The sequence below is a fragment of the Lissotriton vulgaris genome, chromosome 3_1 (assembly GCF_964263255.1).
Source record: "Lissotriton vulgaris chromosome 3_1, aLisVul1.2, whole genome shotgun sequence".
NCBI classification, from domain to species: domain Eukaryota; kingdom Metazoa; phylum Chordata; class Amphibia; order Caudata; family Salamandridae; genus Lissotriton; species Lissotriton vulgaris.
The window spans coordinates 1,424,714,797-1,424,729,265 of NC_141689.1; positions in this window are offsets into that span (position 1 = coordinate 1,424,714,797).

The window sequence follows — 14,469 nt, forward strand, 5'->3', positions numbered from 1 at the left end:
AAAAGTAATCTGGGATAAGAGAAAACAAATAATAAAATAATTTATGAGGCCCAACAAGTTAACGCTATACCAGGACCACCTGCCAGTTCTTGCAAGGCGGACTCTTAGAACCGTGGCCAAGTGATTATTGGAGGAGAGCAGCTTTACTAGGAATCGTAGAGGACAGATACACTGGTCCCAAGTGGTGTAGCACTATATGCACTAGAAGAGAAGTCCTAAACCAAATCTTCTTGTGTACGGAAGCCAGTGCAAATTCCCCAAATGTGGAGAAATGTGTTCCCTTCTAGACAGGGGCGGCTCCTCCATTAGGGCGGAGGAGTGTCGCCCCACTGCTTGCTCGCAGTGCGAGAAGCAGAAAGATAAAATGGTAAAACTTCCATTTTATGTTTCTGCTTCTTGCACTGCGAGAAAGCAGAATTGCCTGGTTGGGGGTGGACGGGTGGGCGGGTCTGCTGGAAAGCAGGGGAAGAGTGGCTAGCCCAATGCTGTGGGCCCTGACTGTTTGGCTCTTTGGGGCCGACCAAACCAGTCAGGCGCACTCTCCCTTTTCTCCATACAGCCTCCATAGAGAACATTTTCTCTCCATAGGTGCCCAGCTGGGCGCCGTCTGCAACAATCACAACGCTGCCATTGCAGCATTGTGATTGGCTTAGGGGAGGGGAGGGAGGCTGCCTAAGATGACTTCCAGTTCAGGAGAGCAGAGCAGCAGGAAAACGCTGAACCCGAGGAAAGTTACGTTTTACTTTTTTTTAATTAAACCCATCCCGCCTCACCACTTGCAAACCCGCACAACCCCCCAATGGCTGGGAACGCTTCTGGACAGGTGTCCTTAAATGACAAGGACTCGATGCCTGTGTAATAAGCAGACAGCGAGGGAGACGCAGCCTCTGCTCAGCGTCAGGCAGCGAAAGCGGCTGCTGTTCACGAGCGCACCGTGAGCATCATGTCCTCGAATTACACGACAAAAAAAGGGACTCAAATAAAAAAAAATTGGGCATTTATGTGATCTCACTAGAAAATCACTGCAGAAAACAGTCTCTTTAGCATTCCCTCTTGCAGGCAGAGACACGCATCTGTAGAGTGCAACCCGGCCGATACCATAATTTGTATCATTGCACCACCTCTCGTGACTGGGCTCGGTCCGAGGGGATAAATTAACAGGTTCCAGGTCGCACATGATCTTTGGCCGGAATAGCACAATGCTTGAACGTGTGTTCCCTGTGTGCGCTGGCTAGGCCGACAATCATACCTGCCCCAGAGGGCCACACTGAAGACGAGGAGTTTAACGGATCCTCGTGTCTGTACAGATATGAAATACCTCTGAATAACGACAGGACAGCAATTGGGGAGATACGCTGTTTATTGGGTAAGCTGTCTCAGAGAGCGCTGAGACGGTAATCCCTCCGTGCTCCGACACTTGCGCCTTCTCATTGGGGATGCGCGCGCATCCCTAAAATGGCCGACGGCACGTCGCATCATCATGCAACGTGCGTACACTAGAACGCTAACACTGCATATCTCCCCTTTTTCCAAACAATGGGAAATTTAACTTACAGTCCGCTGCTCATATCAAAGTCTTGGAATCTGGCTGCTCTCACCACTGTTCTTCCCCTTCGGCTCAATCTTACTGGGGTAGCTGTGGCTTCTCTCTCAGGAGTCTCTGCGCAGCCTCCCCTGTTGCTCATCGCGGCCGGGCTCTCCATTGATCTCCTTGTGTTCATCTCCTTCTCCGTCCCGGGGCTACCTCTGTTGTTTTGCTCCTCACTGACTTCTCCTCTTCCCATGTCCATCTCCACGTCGAATTGTTCATTTCCTACATCGGGCTCCCCCGCACTTTCCAGTGCCTGTCCACCTTGGCTCCACTGTAGTACTTTATTGCATCTCGCCATGCGGTCCTGAGACCATACATTGCAGTCACTCAACAAGGCAGCTCTGTCATACACCTCCTTAACCTGCAGGGGTTTACTGTATTTGCTACCCCCTTTCCTTTGCATTGTCGCCAACTTCACTCGCACCCATTCGCCTTCTTCTAGTCCAGTGTCTTTCACGTTCCTTCGCCTGTTGTAGTATTTTGCGTAGACAGCCTGTGCTTTCTCCAAGTTCGCCTGAGCAATTGCAGGCGACCATTTGCTTGTTATGGTTTTCTCTTTCCACACTCGATTGTCCTTCGTGAAGGGGTCACGGCCCCTCAAGATTTGGAAGGGGCTATACCCGGTTCCTGTGGGGGTGATTCTGTACACCCATAACATGTGCCATATTTCTTTCTCCCAGTCCTTGTTATTTGATATCGCAGCTTGCACGGATCCCATCACCATTCGGTTGAAGCGTTCTACTAGTCCATTTCCTGCCGGGTGATAGATCGAGGTGTGTTTGGAGATGATTCAGTTTCTTTCCATAAAGTTGGTCCATTTGTCTGAGGTAAACTGAGGGCCGTTGTCGCTTAGGATGGATTTGGGAATGCCCTCTCTCACAAACGTATCGTTCAAAAACCTTAAGATAGTCTCTGTGTCCATTACTTCTTCTACCTTCATTTCAGGCCATTTCGAGTATCTGCCGATGAGGACGCACACATACTTTTGGATACCTTGTCCGTCCAAGATCGGGCCCAAGATGTCGATGGATAGTTCCTCCCAAGGGTTCTGTGGGGGGTCAAATCTTCCCAGCACCGGTCGCAGTGGCTTGAGTGTCTTGTCAGCTCCCTGGCACTGTGGGCATTCCCTGACATACCGTTCAGCTCGTAGGTCCATGCCTAGCCACCAGTATCCTTGCTTGGTCCTCAACTTCATCTTGCCTACCCCTAAATGGCCTTCATGGAGTAACGCCAATAGTTTTGGAACTATGCCTGCTGGGGGAATGACCTTGTCTCCCCTATAAACAAACACTCCTTGATCCTCCATTGACAACTCTTCCCTGATCTCGTAGTACATCCTTAGGTTTTCGCTGGTATGTTTCTTTTCTGGCCATCCCTTTACTATGCAATTTTTCACCTCCTGTATGGCTTGGTCTTCACTGTAGGCTTCACTCCACTCCTGGTTGCTGATGACCTTCTCCTGGTCGTCTGTCAGGGCCACCATCTCTTTCCCACCTGCCTGGTCCTCTTCTCCGGGTTACATGGCCGCCGCCCTGCTTAGATAGTCTGCCACCTTGTTCCGACTGCCTGGAATGTACTTAACATCATATCTAAATTCCAGCAGCTTCAATGTCATTTTCGAAATCCTGGGGGTGGCACTCGCGTGCCCACTGGAGGTTAGTACCTTCACCAAGGGTTTATGATTTGTCTTTAACTGGAACCGTGTGCCCCACAGGAATTGCCTGAACCTTGTCATTGCCCACACAACGGCCAATATCTCTTTTTTAATGACGCTGTACTTTCTTTCTGTGTCGCTCAATGTGCGAGAGGCAAAACTCAGTATTTTCATCACTCCTTGTCCTCAGTCCTGCATCAACACTGCGCCCAATCCTTTTTCGCCGGCGTCTGTCGTGAGTACGGTACTTCCATGAGGATCGTATCCTTGCAGGGGTATGGCTCCCACAACGTCTTTCTTTATGCTCTCAAATTCCCCTTGTGCTTCTTCCGTCCAGCAGAACACTGAGCTCTCTCTTGTCAATTTCCTCATGTGGTGTGTCTTTGTTGCGAAATGCTGCACAAATTTACTATAATATTCTGCCATTCCTAAGAAGGACCTGACATCTTCTTTGCTGGCGGGTGGTGGTGCATCACAAATCGCTTTTACATTTTCAGTCTTGGGTGTAATCCCTTGAACTCCAATTTCATGCCTTAGGTAGGTCACTGATTCCATGCCCAGGCGGCACTTTTCCCACTCCGCCGTGAGGCCTTTTTCTTCTAACACTCTCAGCACTTTGGTCAGTTTTGCATTGTGGTCTAACCTGTCTCGCCCCATCACCAGGATGTCATCCTGGAAGTACTGGATGCCGTCCATATTCTTAAACAGTTGGTGCATCAATTTCTGAAACACCGCTGCCACCGATGCTAGTCCAAACGGCATGCGACGGAACTGGTAGCACCCGAAGGGGGTAATGAACGATGTCAGCCTCCTGCTCTCCGGGTGCAATGCGGTTTGATGGTATGCTGAGGTTAGATCGATGGTTGAGTACCACTTTATTACTCTCGTCTTGGCCAACATCTCTTCGATCCTTGGTAAGGGAAACTTCTCCACCACAATGTTCTTATTCAATTCGCGAAGGTCCACGCATAGCCTCACCTTCCCGCTGGGTTTCATGACCACTACCAATGGCGCCAGCCACTCAGCGCACGTGATCGGTTCAATGATTTCTCTTCTTTCTAACTCTTGCAGTTCTTCTTGCACCACCTCTCTCACTGCGAGAGGTACATTTCTCACTTTGTGGGACACCGGTACGGCACCTGCCTTGAGAACAATTTTGTGCGCAAACTTTTCGAGCCTCCCCACCGTGCCTCCAAATACCTTGGGGTACTCTCTCTTCCACTTGTCCAGGTCTGGCCAAACTTCAGGTTCAGGGAGTAGGATCTGCACTTTACCTCCTGGGTCCAGTTTGATGCCCAGGTCGCCCTGGTCTAACCATCCCAGCACCGACGGTCCCTTTTCAGATATGTACAGTTTGCAGTTGGCACTGCGTCCTCTGAATTCGAACTTTAACGGCCTGAATCCTACCATGGGTATGCAATCTCCATTGTACGTGACTGGCCTTATGTCCAGTCGCTCCAGGTCTGGGCCCAAATGTGGCTTGAAGGTTTCATTCCACACCGCTCTCTGGACTATGGTATAGGGTGATCCATTATCTGCCACTATACTTATTGGCACTCCTCCGATCGTCATGTCCAGCACCGGCTTGGTCGATCTTTTGTTGTCTACGCTTAACACTTGGTCGTAGATGCAGAGTATGGTGTCATCCTCTTCGTGGTCATTCTCCTCCCGGTCCTCTTGTCCTTGGTCGTTGTATTTAACCATACTCCTGGAGGACTTCCTGCGGCATACTTTCTCGTAGTGCCCTACGATCCCACAGTACATACATTTGGCGCGGAACGCCGGACACTTCCTGTCATAGGCTTCATGTGCCCAGCTTCTACATCTATAGCAGGTCTTCTTGCTGTTCCCTGTCTGTTTTCCCGGCAGTCCTGGATTCCCTTGCCACCTGTTCGGTCCCTTTGATGTGGGCCCTTAGTTTCTACTGTCCTTACGGGGCTCATCGTCTTCTATCCTGTTCACCATCGGACTTGCTGCGGTCTCTCTTTTTGCCCCCTCCGCACATCTTCGCGCCAATTCCGCTCTCTGGACTATTATCATTACCTCCATCAGCGTGGCGTCGCCGCTGGCCCACAGCTTGTCTTGCACAGCTGTAATTGTGGTGTGCATCACGATTTGATCCTTGATGAATTCATCTTGGAATGTATTGTATCTACACGTGGATGCCAACTTCCTTAATGCCGCCACATACTCTTGCACTGATTCCCCTGGTTGTTGCTTCCTTTGCTGGAAGTTGTATCTGTCGATCGAGACACAAACCGCTGGTTTGTAGTGTTCGTTTAATTCTTCAATTGCATGGGCATACACATCATCATCTGTGCTCCCCCGTTGTTTGGGTACAAGATTTTTGAAGATCCTGAGCCCCTCCGGGGCTAGGTTATGTTACAGTATCCGCTTCTTCCTCTTACTGGTGAACTTTTCATCATTTTCATCCTCAAGCACTTCAATGAAGTTGTCAATGTAGTCTCTCCAATCTTCCCACTTCATAAGGGGTTCCCCTGGCTTGGGTAAGAATTGCACGGGGCCTTCGCCGACGCTGCTTGTGCGTACATCTTTTCGCGCCTTTCTGTGGGTGGGGTACCACCGTGGCTACTGGGGCTGCCTGGTGCACTGTTTTCCTCTTGTTTCTCGGTTTGCAGCTGGGGGCTCTCTGTTTCTGCCCCTTCGCTCTTCCCTGAGGTCGCCAGTGCTCCTGCCCTTAGTTGTGTTGTGCTGTGGGGTGCCCTGGGTGGTCTACCCCTCTGCGCGCTCTTTTGCTTCCTCCCTGGTGCTCAGCTTGACTCCTCCATGTGGCTGTGGGCTCTGCCGCGCTCTCTGTTGTCCAATTGTCTTTCTGTGGTTGCTTACCTACAGGCTGACACATAGGTTGGTGTGTCTGGTGCCTGGTTCAAGTCTGTTATTTCTGGAGGTTTTTTTGTATTATTTTCCCTTTGGTCTTCATCCCACTCTCGTCGCCATTGTAAAGATATGAAATACCAATTGGGGAGATACGCTGTTTATTGGGTAAGCTGTCTCAGAGAGCGCGAGCCGGTAATCCCTCCGTGCTCCGACACTCGTGCCTTCTCATTGGGGATGCGCGCGCATCCCTAAAATGGCCGACGGCACGTCGTGTCATCACGCGACGTGCGTACACTAGAACGCTAACACTACAGTGTTACGATGGTGCTGCACCGGTGGGCCGAGTGAAGCCGCATATGCCCAGGGGATCCTGCATGTGCGCCCTGCATCGTCACCCGTGCAGCCCGAAGCCCTTGCTGCCTGGAGTCGGAGCGGGTATGTGAGCTGCAGGAGGATATCCTCCATACCGCTCACTGCAGTGTGGTGAAGGACGCTCCCGGAGCGAGGAGTGTGACGTCAGGCCCCCTTTCATGCCCAGGCCAGCCGTGTGTGTCTCATAGCGTGTGGGCTGGGCTTCAAGGCAGTGCGAGTGCAGAGTTTCCCCAGCAACGGACATCAGTGGCCCTGGTTGGCTGCCTGAGGTGAGAAGGACTGCCAGTCAAGGTCGAGTGACTCAGAGAGGCAAGGTTCGTCAGGAGAGGCAGTGGAGGTAGGACAGCCCAGAGTAGGGAGCCACCTCCCTCATAGAAGCAGAGCAAGGTCAGTCTGAGGAATACAACTGAGACACAGTGTGGGCACAGAGAAAAACATATTAATAAAACAGGAGAAAAAAACACAACAAGAGTATACACGGCACACGAAGGAGGAGAGGGACTGTGCCACCCCACGATCCACGCACAGCAGAACAGTCCATACAGGAGGAAGACCACCCCAAGCACGTCATGGAGATCCTTTGCCACCACAGCAACCGGAACAAGTACCCACAGCACCGTATTCTCATGCGTCAGTGATGCCCATACCCCCATTCAGCCAGCTCGCCGACACGGCCACCGCCGCACCCAGATGGAAGCTCTGGGTGGGTCACCTGAACCACTATTTCACAGGGACCCGAGAGACAGACGGAACGGTGAATCACTCCCTACTAATGCACTTTGGGGAGGACGAGCTCTACAAGTTTGTTCGAGACATTACTGGACACAGGAGCAGCACACAAATATGACACAGCCATTGCAGCCCCCAACAGGTACTTCAACCCGCAAATGAACCCCGACTACGAGCAGTTCAAGTTGAGGCAGGCCCAGCAAACAGAAGCGGAAACAGTAGACATGTTCTACGCATGACTCCAGAAGCTGGCACGCATGTGCACATACATTGATCAGAATGAAGAGATCAGGGCACAAATTATTCAGGGATGCAAGTCAGTCACCCTTAGGCACCAGATGCACCGACAACCGGGGATATCCCTAGACGAAATCCAGGTCCTTGCTCTCTCTCATGAGCTGTTAGACAAGCGGACCAAAGAGATGGAAACCATTTGAGTCAGAAACACCCGGGCGGCGTCGAGGCAGAAGATAGTACAGGTTAAAGAAGAAACCATCGAGGCAGTGCAGTGGCAACCCCCACCCAGCCAGAGGTGGAACAAGGGAAGCCATTTGTCAGCAAGTGTGGTCACTGCAGATTCAACCACAAGGAGCAGGACAGACGCCCTGCAAGAGGACAAACTTGCTCAAAGTGCAGTAAGGCCAACCACTACACCAGCATCTCCCGCAGCAGTGGAGAGGATCCAGCGGCGGTGAGCCCAGGGGGCGTTCAATGACCCTTCGACACCTAACACTGGAGGAGCGCGACCACCCCAAGGCTCCACCGGAACAACTATGAAGACAAAGATGACACCTTTGTCATCTCGTGCGCAGGAAGTCATGGACGGAATGGACGTCCACCGCCGATGTTTAGCATCAAAGTCAACTGAATCTCGGTACAAGCCCTTATAGACACAGGCGCATCGTCAACGTGATGGACTCTGAACAGTACGAGCAGCTATCACCCAAGCCACAGCTTATTCCAATCTCTGCCAAAATCTATACCTACGGAGGAACAGAACCAATACCACTCTGGGGAATGATGAAGGTTGAAGTCTCGAACTCCAAAGACTCAGTGAAGAGAAAGTTCCATGTGACCGAAGGAAAGAAAGGAACACTACTGGGGTGTCACACTATGGAAGATCTGGAGCTGGTTTTCTTTGCCAAGCAGGTCCATGAAAACCACACAGAAGACATGCTGAGCGAGTTTCCCTAACTCTTACCAGGACTAGGCGAGCTCAGAGGACGCCAAGTGAAACTACACATCGACAAGACGGTTCAACCAAAGGCACTGGCACAGGCGCATTCCCTTCCACCTTTGTCCCCTGGTGGAAAAAGATCTGCAGAACCATGAGGACTTGGGAGTCTTAGAGAAGGTGTCAGGGCCCACTCCGTGGATGTCCCCACTGGTCGTGTAGCCAAAGTTGAAACAACCTGCACCATTCAGCTGTGTGTGGATATGATGCTTCCAAATCAGGCCATCCGGAGAGAGAGACACGTGACACCGACGATGGATGAGATAGTGACGGGGCCCAGGGGTTCTTGAAACTTGACCTAAACTCCGGGTACCGTCAACTAGAGCTGGCGCCAGAGAGCCTCTACATTACCACCTTCTCCATCCATATGGGATTCCGAAGATATACCTGACTCAGCTTTGGGGTGTCCTCTGTGGCTGAGATGTTTAAAAACACCATCAGGGAAGCCCTCCCCGGCCTGGCAGGTGTGATCAATTTAAGCAATGACATCCTGATATACTCTCAGAGTCTAGAAGAACACCATGCCGGAATGAGAGCTACACTACAGAGGTTGGCAGACTGTGGGCTCACACTCCACAAGAAGAAATGCGCCTTCTACCAAGGGTCGATAGACTTCTCCTGCTACGTCGTTTTCGCGAGAAGGACTTTGCGTCGACCCACGCAAGGCAGAAGCCATCCGGAGTGCCCCAGTTCTGCAGAATCCAACCGAAATAAGGAGCTTCCTCGGGATGGCAACCCACTGCAGGAGGAACCTCGTCAGCATATCTGAGCCAATCCGGCAGCTGAAAAAGACCAGGATGCCCTGGGAGTGGACGCCTAGAGAGGAAGCTGTGTTTCAAGACATCAGGAGAGCCCTCCTGGATCAAACAACTATGGCGTACTTCCACCCCAAAAGGAAGAGGGAACTTGCGGTTGACGCCAGCTGGGTCGGGCTTAGGGCGGTCCTTCTGCAGAAAGACACCAAGGGAGTCTGTGTCCCTTTAGCCTACGGCAGCCTAGCGTTATCCCAGACGGAGACCAGGTACACGCAAATAGAGTGGGAGGCTCTGGCCATAAGTGGGTGTGTCCACATTTTCGGGTGATAACGGACCACAAGAACCTGTTACCACTGTTCAGCATATCTACATGCCTGGCACCCCCAAGGATCGAAACATGGGCTGTCCAGGTGCTGACAACCCGCTGATTATCTTTTGAGGTACCCCGCGACAATGGAGGAAGCACAGACACAAGACGAGACCGCCAAGACTGAGGCCTTCATAAACATGGTGGAAGACAGTGCCTGATCCGTGGCAGTGACCAAATAATACTTGCGCAACGCCACAGAGGTGGACGAAACCATGAAAAGGGTAAAAGAGGCCCTGGGAAAAGGGCAATGGCATCGGTTTCTAGACGGGATCGCTCTGCTAACCGCCGAGGAGCAAAACTACCGACGCCTAATCCGGAAAGTGCGTCAGGAACCCAGTGTCAGTGGATCCGGTCAAATTCCGATTGGGACAACGGATCGTTGTGCTGAAGGACTTATGCCACCGAATGGTCATGCTTGCCCATCAAGGCCATCAGGGCACCGCTAAGACCAAGGCAAGGCTCAGGGCGAAGGTGTGTATCCCCAGCATGGTCGTCCTGGGCTCCTTCTCAAAATTCCTGGTGGTAGAGTTGGTACCATTGACGGCATTCGCACATGTCCAACCGGCCCTGGAAAAGATCTTCGCCATGTTTGGACTATTCAAAGAAGTAAAGTCAGACAACTGGCCCCCTTTCCAAGGTCAGGACGTCCACGACTTCTTGGGCGCCGACAGCAAGGTCGAGCAGTTCATGAGGACCCCCAACAGAGCCCTTCGGTTTGGCGTGGTTCCCGAGACGTGCCTGCATCAGTTCTTGTTCGCATATCGGCAGACATCACACTTAACAACTGTGTGTGCCCCAGCCACGCTCCTTCTGAAGCATTCCCCACAAAATCTCATTCCCGAGGACCCCGGATAGGTGCATCCCAACCTAGAAATTGACAAGGCACAGCAAAAGAGGAAGACAACCAACGAGAAAGCGACTGCAAGCCAAGGAGCCAGAACTTCGACAGTGCAGGTGGGGTCCAAGGTAGTCCTCAAAGATTGCCACCAAGGCTGGAAGTTTTGCACGCCCTTTGAACTGGAGATATGGACAGTCACACGAATGGAGGGCACCATGCTCAAAGCACTGCAAGACCGCCACACGGTGGTGAGAAACGTGTCATGGTTCAAAGAGGCCCCAGGTGCCCCGACTGCTGGCGGTCCACCTCAGGATGAAGACAACGAATCGGTGGGCATGCCCGTGGACAGCTTGGCGGATTGCAATAGTAGTCCATCGCCTGTATTTGTACTGGAAGCTACGAGTGCCCAAAGAATCAGACCGGATGAACGATCACCAAGTAGGGCGTCCGAGATATGCCCCGAGACAGCGAGACGTGACTTAAGGGAAGTGCCATCCCGATGACCACGTTAAGTGCTCTGAGAGACTTTGAGGCCTATTAGCAAGAACCTCGCAAAAATTATCGCCGTTTTAGTGGCAGAAAACTGCCGCTAAAATGGCGATAATGGGCCTGCTAATATGCGTTATAGAATTCCAATAGAAGCCCAAGATGTCCTGCACATCTAACCTGGGTTTCTATTGGAATTCTATAATGCATATTAGCAAGCCCATTATCGCCGTTTTAAAGGCAGTTTCCTGTCGCTAAAACAGCGATAATTTTAACGAGGTTCTTGCTAATATGCCCCTTTGTGTGTTAACAAGCTGCACACCTGTGGGTCATGTTAAGGATTGGGTCACTGTGATTCTCCATTGTGATTAACCTGTCTTTGGATGTTCCTTTCTTCTTTTCTTTCATTTTTCCTGTTTCCAGCTTATCAAAAAGAAAGGAGGTATGTAGAGTGCCCTCCAGGCCCCCAGGCCGATACCATAATTTGTATCAATGCACCACCCCTCATGACTGGGCTTGTGACCTTTGGCCGGAATAGCACAGTGGTTGAAAGTGTGTTCCCTGCTCGTGCTGGTTAGGCTAACAATCATACCTGCCCCACTGAAGGAAGCGAATATCAATTCCCTAGACCACTGGCCAAGACACACAGTGGCCTCACAGTGAGCACCGAGGCAGGCACAAGCTCATTGTAGTGACCATTGACAGAGACACGATCACAGACCTATTCTAGTGACCAATGAGGGAAACACACTTCCATCCCGGGGGACCAATGAGAGAGAGACACACACTTTCCGGGTGAGAGCAGCCATCGGGGGAGGCACACATTCACCCCAGCCAGCTCTAATAGGGATATACCTGTATCCCACTAGCCCCTGAGGGAAACGCACTCATTCCTGTGATCTCTGAGCCAGACACATGCCCATGCGAGTATCCCGTAAGGAATCCTGTTCTACATAAGCATGGAGAATTATAGTTAGGTTCTTTCTGTCATCCTTGTGCCATGCGTCCCCTGCTTCCTTCATAATGCACTGTTCCTTGAGAGTGCTCATTGTGGTTTATTGTACTTGCAGAGTGTTCGGTCTTTTTTCACATTACTTGAATAATTCTTGGAGCTTTTTTTTATGTAACTCAGCCTTTGTGGCTGGCTGCGGTCCACACAGGGGACCCTCATAAGAGGGCAGCCGCCTAAGTACCACATGAGGGCACACGATACAGCCTAGTGCTGAGGGACCCACTCTGGGTTCGCACGCCCAGCGTCATTTCCAGGCACGGGTGGGCGGGGAGATAGGTATAAGTTCCTCTCCTGCCCACTTGGCGTCCTCTTTTGGCGCCTACCCTTCACGCCACGCATTACGCCGTCTGGTCGGTGAGGAGCTGCTACACGTGGTGAGTTCCTGTGCCCCCCTCCCCAAATCTTTAACCCCCGGTACCGCTTGCAGGGCTGTTGCTCACTAGAGGGGGGGGGGGGGGGGGGTGATGCAGCTCCTCTGATCCAGGGCGCTCGTGCAGAGCAGGGTGATGCACCTGGGAGGGGGTGGGCAGCCGGAAATCGGCATCCTGACGCTTCTTCAAACCCTTCCCTGTTCGGGAATAGCGAGAGGGTGGGAATGCTGGTGCGCCAAATGGCTCCCGGCTGAGTGGAGTCGATCTGGGGAGGACTGGGCACTCCCTGTTCCGGGAGAAATTAAATGCACAATTAGTTTCCCTCCCTTTTGGGCTCAAATGGGACCCTCATGGTGCTTGGGGCCGCGTCCCCTGGTGGCGTGGCGAGTGTGCAACATGTGCCTCCAGGTTGTAGGGGGGGGCTGCGCGCCCTCGCTTCCCCTCCTACGTCATGCAAGGCAGGGACTCACCTGGCACCCGCTGTGACAGAGTCCGTCGGGCGTGAGGCAGTAGCTGGGTTGACCGGGTGTACAGAAAGGCACTTGACCGTGAGGGGGCTGCAAGACTGTTCGCGCCCACCCATCTGGCACCAGGGGTTGGCTGCGCTCCGCCCCAGCAATTCGGCTATACTGGGGAGGTATAAAGGGTCCCATTTGTCTATGCTTTCCCGCCCTTAAGTGGGAGCAGCAGGATGCACAAAGGCTACGGTCTACTACCTGGTTATTTCGGGAGCGGGAGGAATCTATCCCTGGGTTCTTTCGGGAGCGGGGGAACAGACGGGCGGGATGAGGGTGGCCCCCTTTAGTAATGCTTCCTGTGTTGTTGGAGGTGAGTCTTTGTAGCCAGAGCAGCTGTCTTTGCAGCAGTGGAGTCGGGTTCGAGTCTCGGTGAAGGCCTGTGTGGGAATCATGGTGCAGGGTGCCAGGCTTGCTCTTGCATGGCAATTGGAGCCGTGGGGCCCTCCCTGTTGTCCTTGGCTCTAACCACCTGGTTGGGGAGCCAGTCGCCCAGTGGGAGCTGGGCTCGAGTTTGGGCTCGAGTTATCTGCCTCCAGTGTGCCGCACTTTGCCTCTGCTTGGTATGATGGGTGAATGTCTGCAAGATGAGGACTTACCTGGGTGGGAGCCTGAGGGTCACCCGTGTCATACTTGGTGCCATGCTAACTGCCAGTGGCACAGTAGGCAACAATAAATTACAAACTGTGGTCCTTCTTACCATCCATATCGTGATGTGGGCTCCCCCATGACATGTCGGGGGTGTCCGTGCACAGTTATGTTTACAAGAGCCTTAACAGGTGCCCAACCACGGTGAGTGTGGGACTTCCGGTAAAGTATAATTGGGGCCATCCAGGGCCTTCTGTAAGCACACCTATGCCATTCAACTGGGAGGGCCAATAAGGACGTCATTATGAAATATTATTTCTACTCTGGTCTGTGGGCCACAACCCTGTCAGGAGCACGAGCTCTCACTAATGGGTGCATAGCATGTGTTCAGTGATGGCCCTGCCGTGCCGTTTTCCCTCTCACCAACATTTCTTTTTTTAAGTTTAAGAAAAATGTTATTGGGTATAAGAATGCAATAAAATACAAAGGATACAATATTGATAATCAAAAAATAATGCAGGTAGAAATTATATAGTGAGAAAAGAAGAAAACGAGAAAGAAAGAAAGAAAGGAGAAAAAGGAGGAGAAAAGAGAAAAGAGAGGAAAAAAGGAAACTCAGCAAGGAAAATACAATATCAATATTTGAAATTGCAATAAATTGAAAGAAAAACTTGCAATAATCAAAAGAGAACATTATATAAAATAGGAAAAATTGTATACATAGGAAAAGAAGCATAAGGGTAATCAAGAACATATCATGGAGGTTTGGGAACTTCCTCAGTACGTGGGGAATGTAGCATAGAGGATTTGGCTGAGGAATCTAACAAAGTAGTAATGGGTAACCATAACAAATCACGCTTGATAGCGATCGTAACAGGGTAAACATATGCTCTATCTAATCTATGATTAAAACAAACATCATACCACCAGGCCTGAAAGGAGATGGAGGATATATCTTTCCATGCTTTAGTAATCTGTTGGAACGCTATTGCTAGGAGAAGGTCAACAATAGAAGTGTTAAAATCAGAAGAGGACCAAATATCGGAAAGGCTGCCCAGGAAAATATGTGTAAGGGAGAAGGGAAAATCAGTAGAATTTTTTTTATTAATTTGTTGC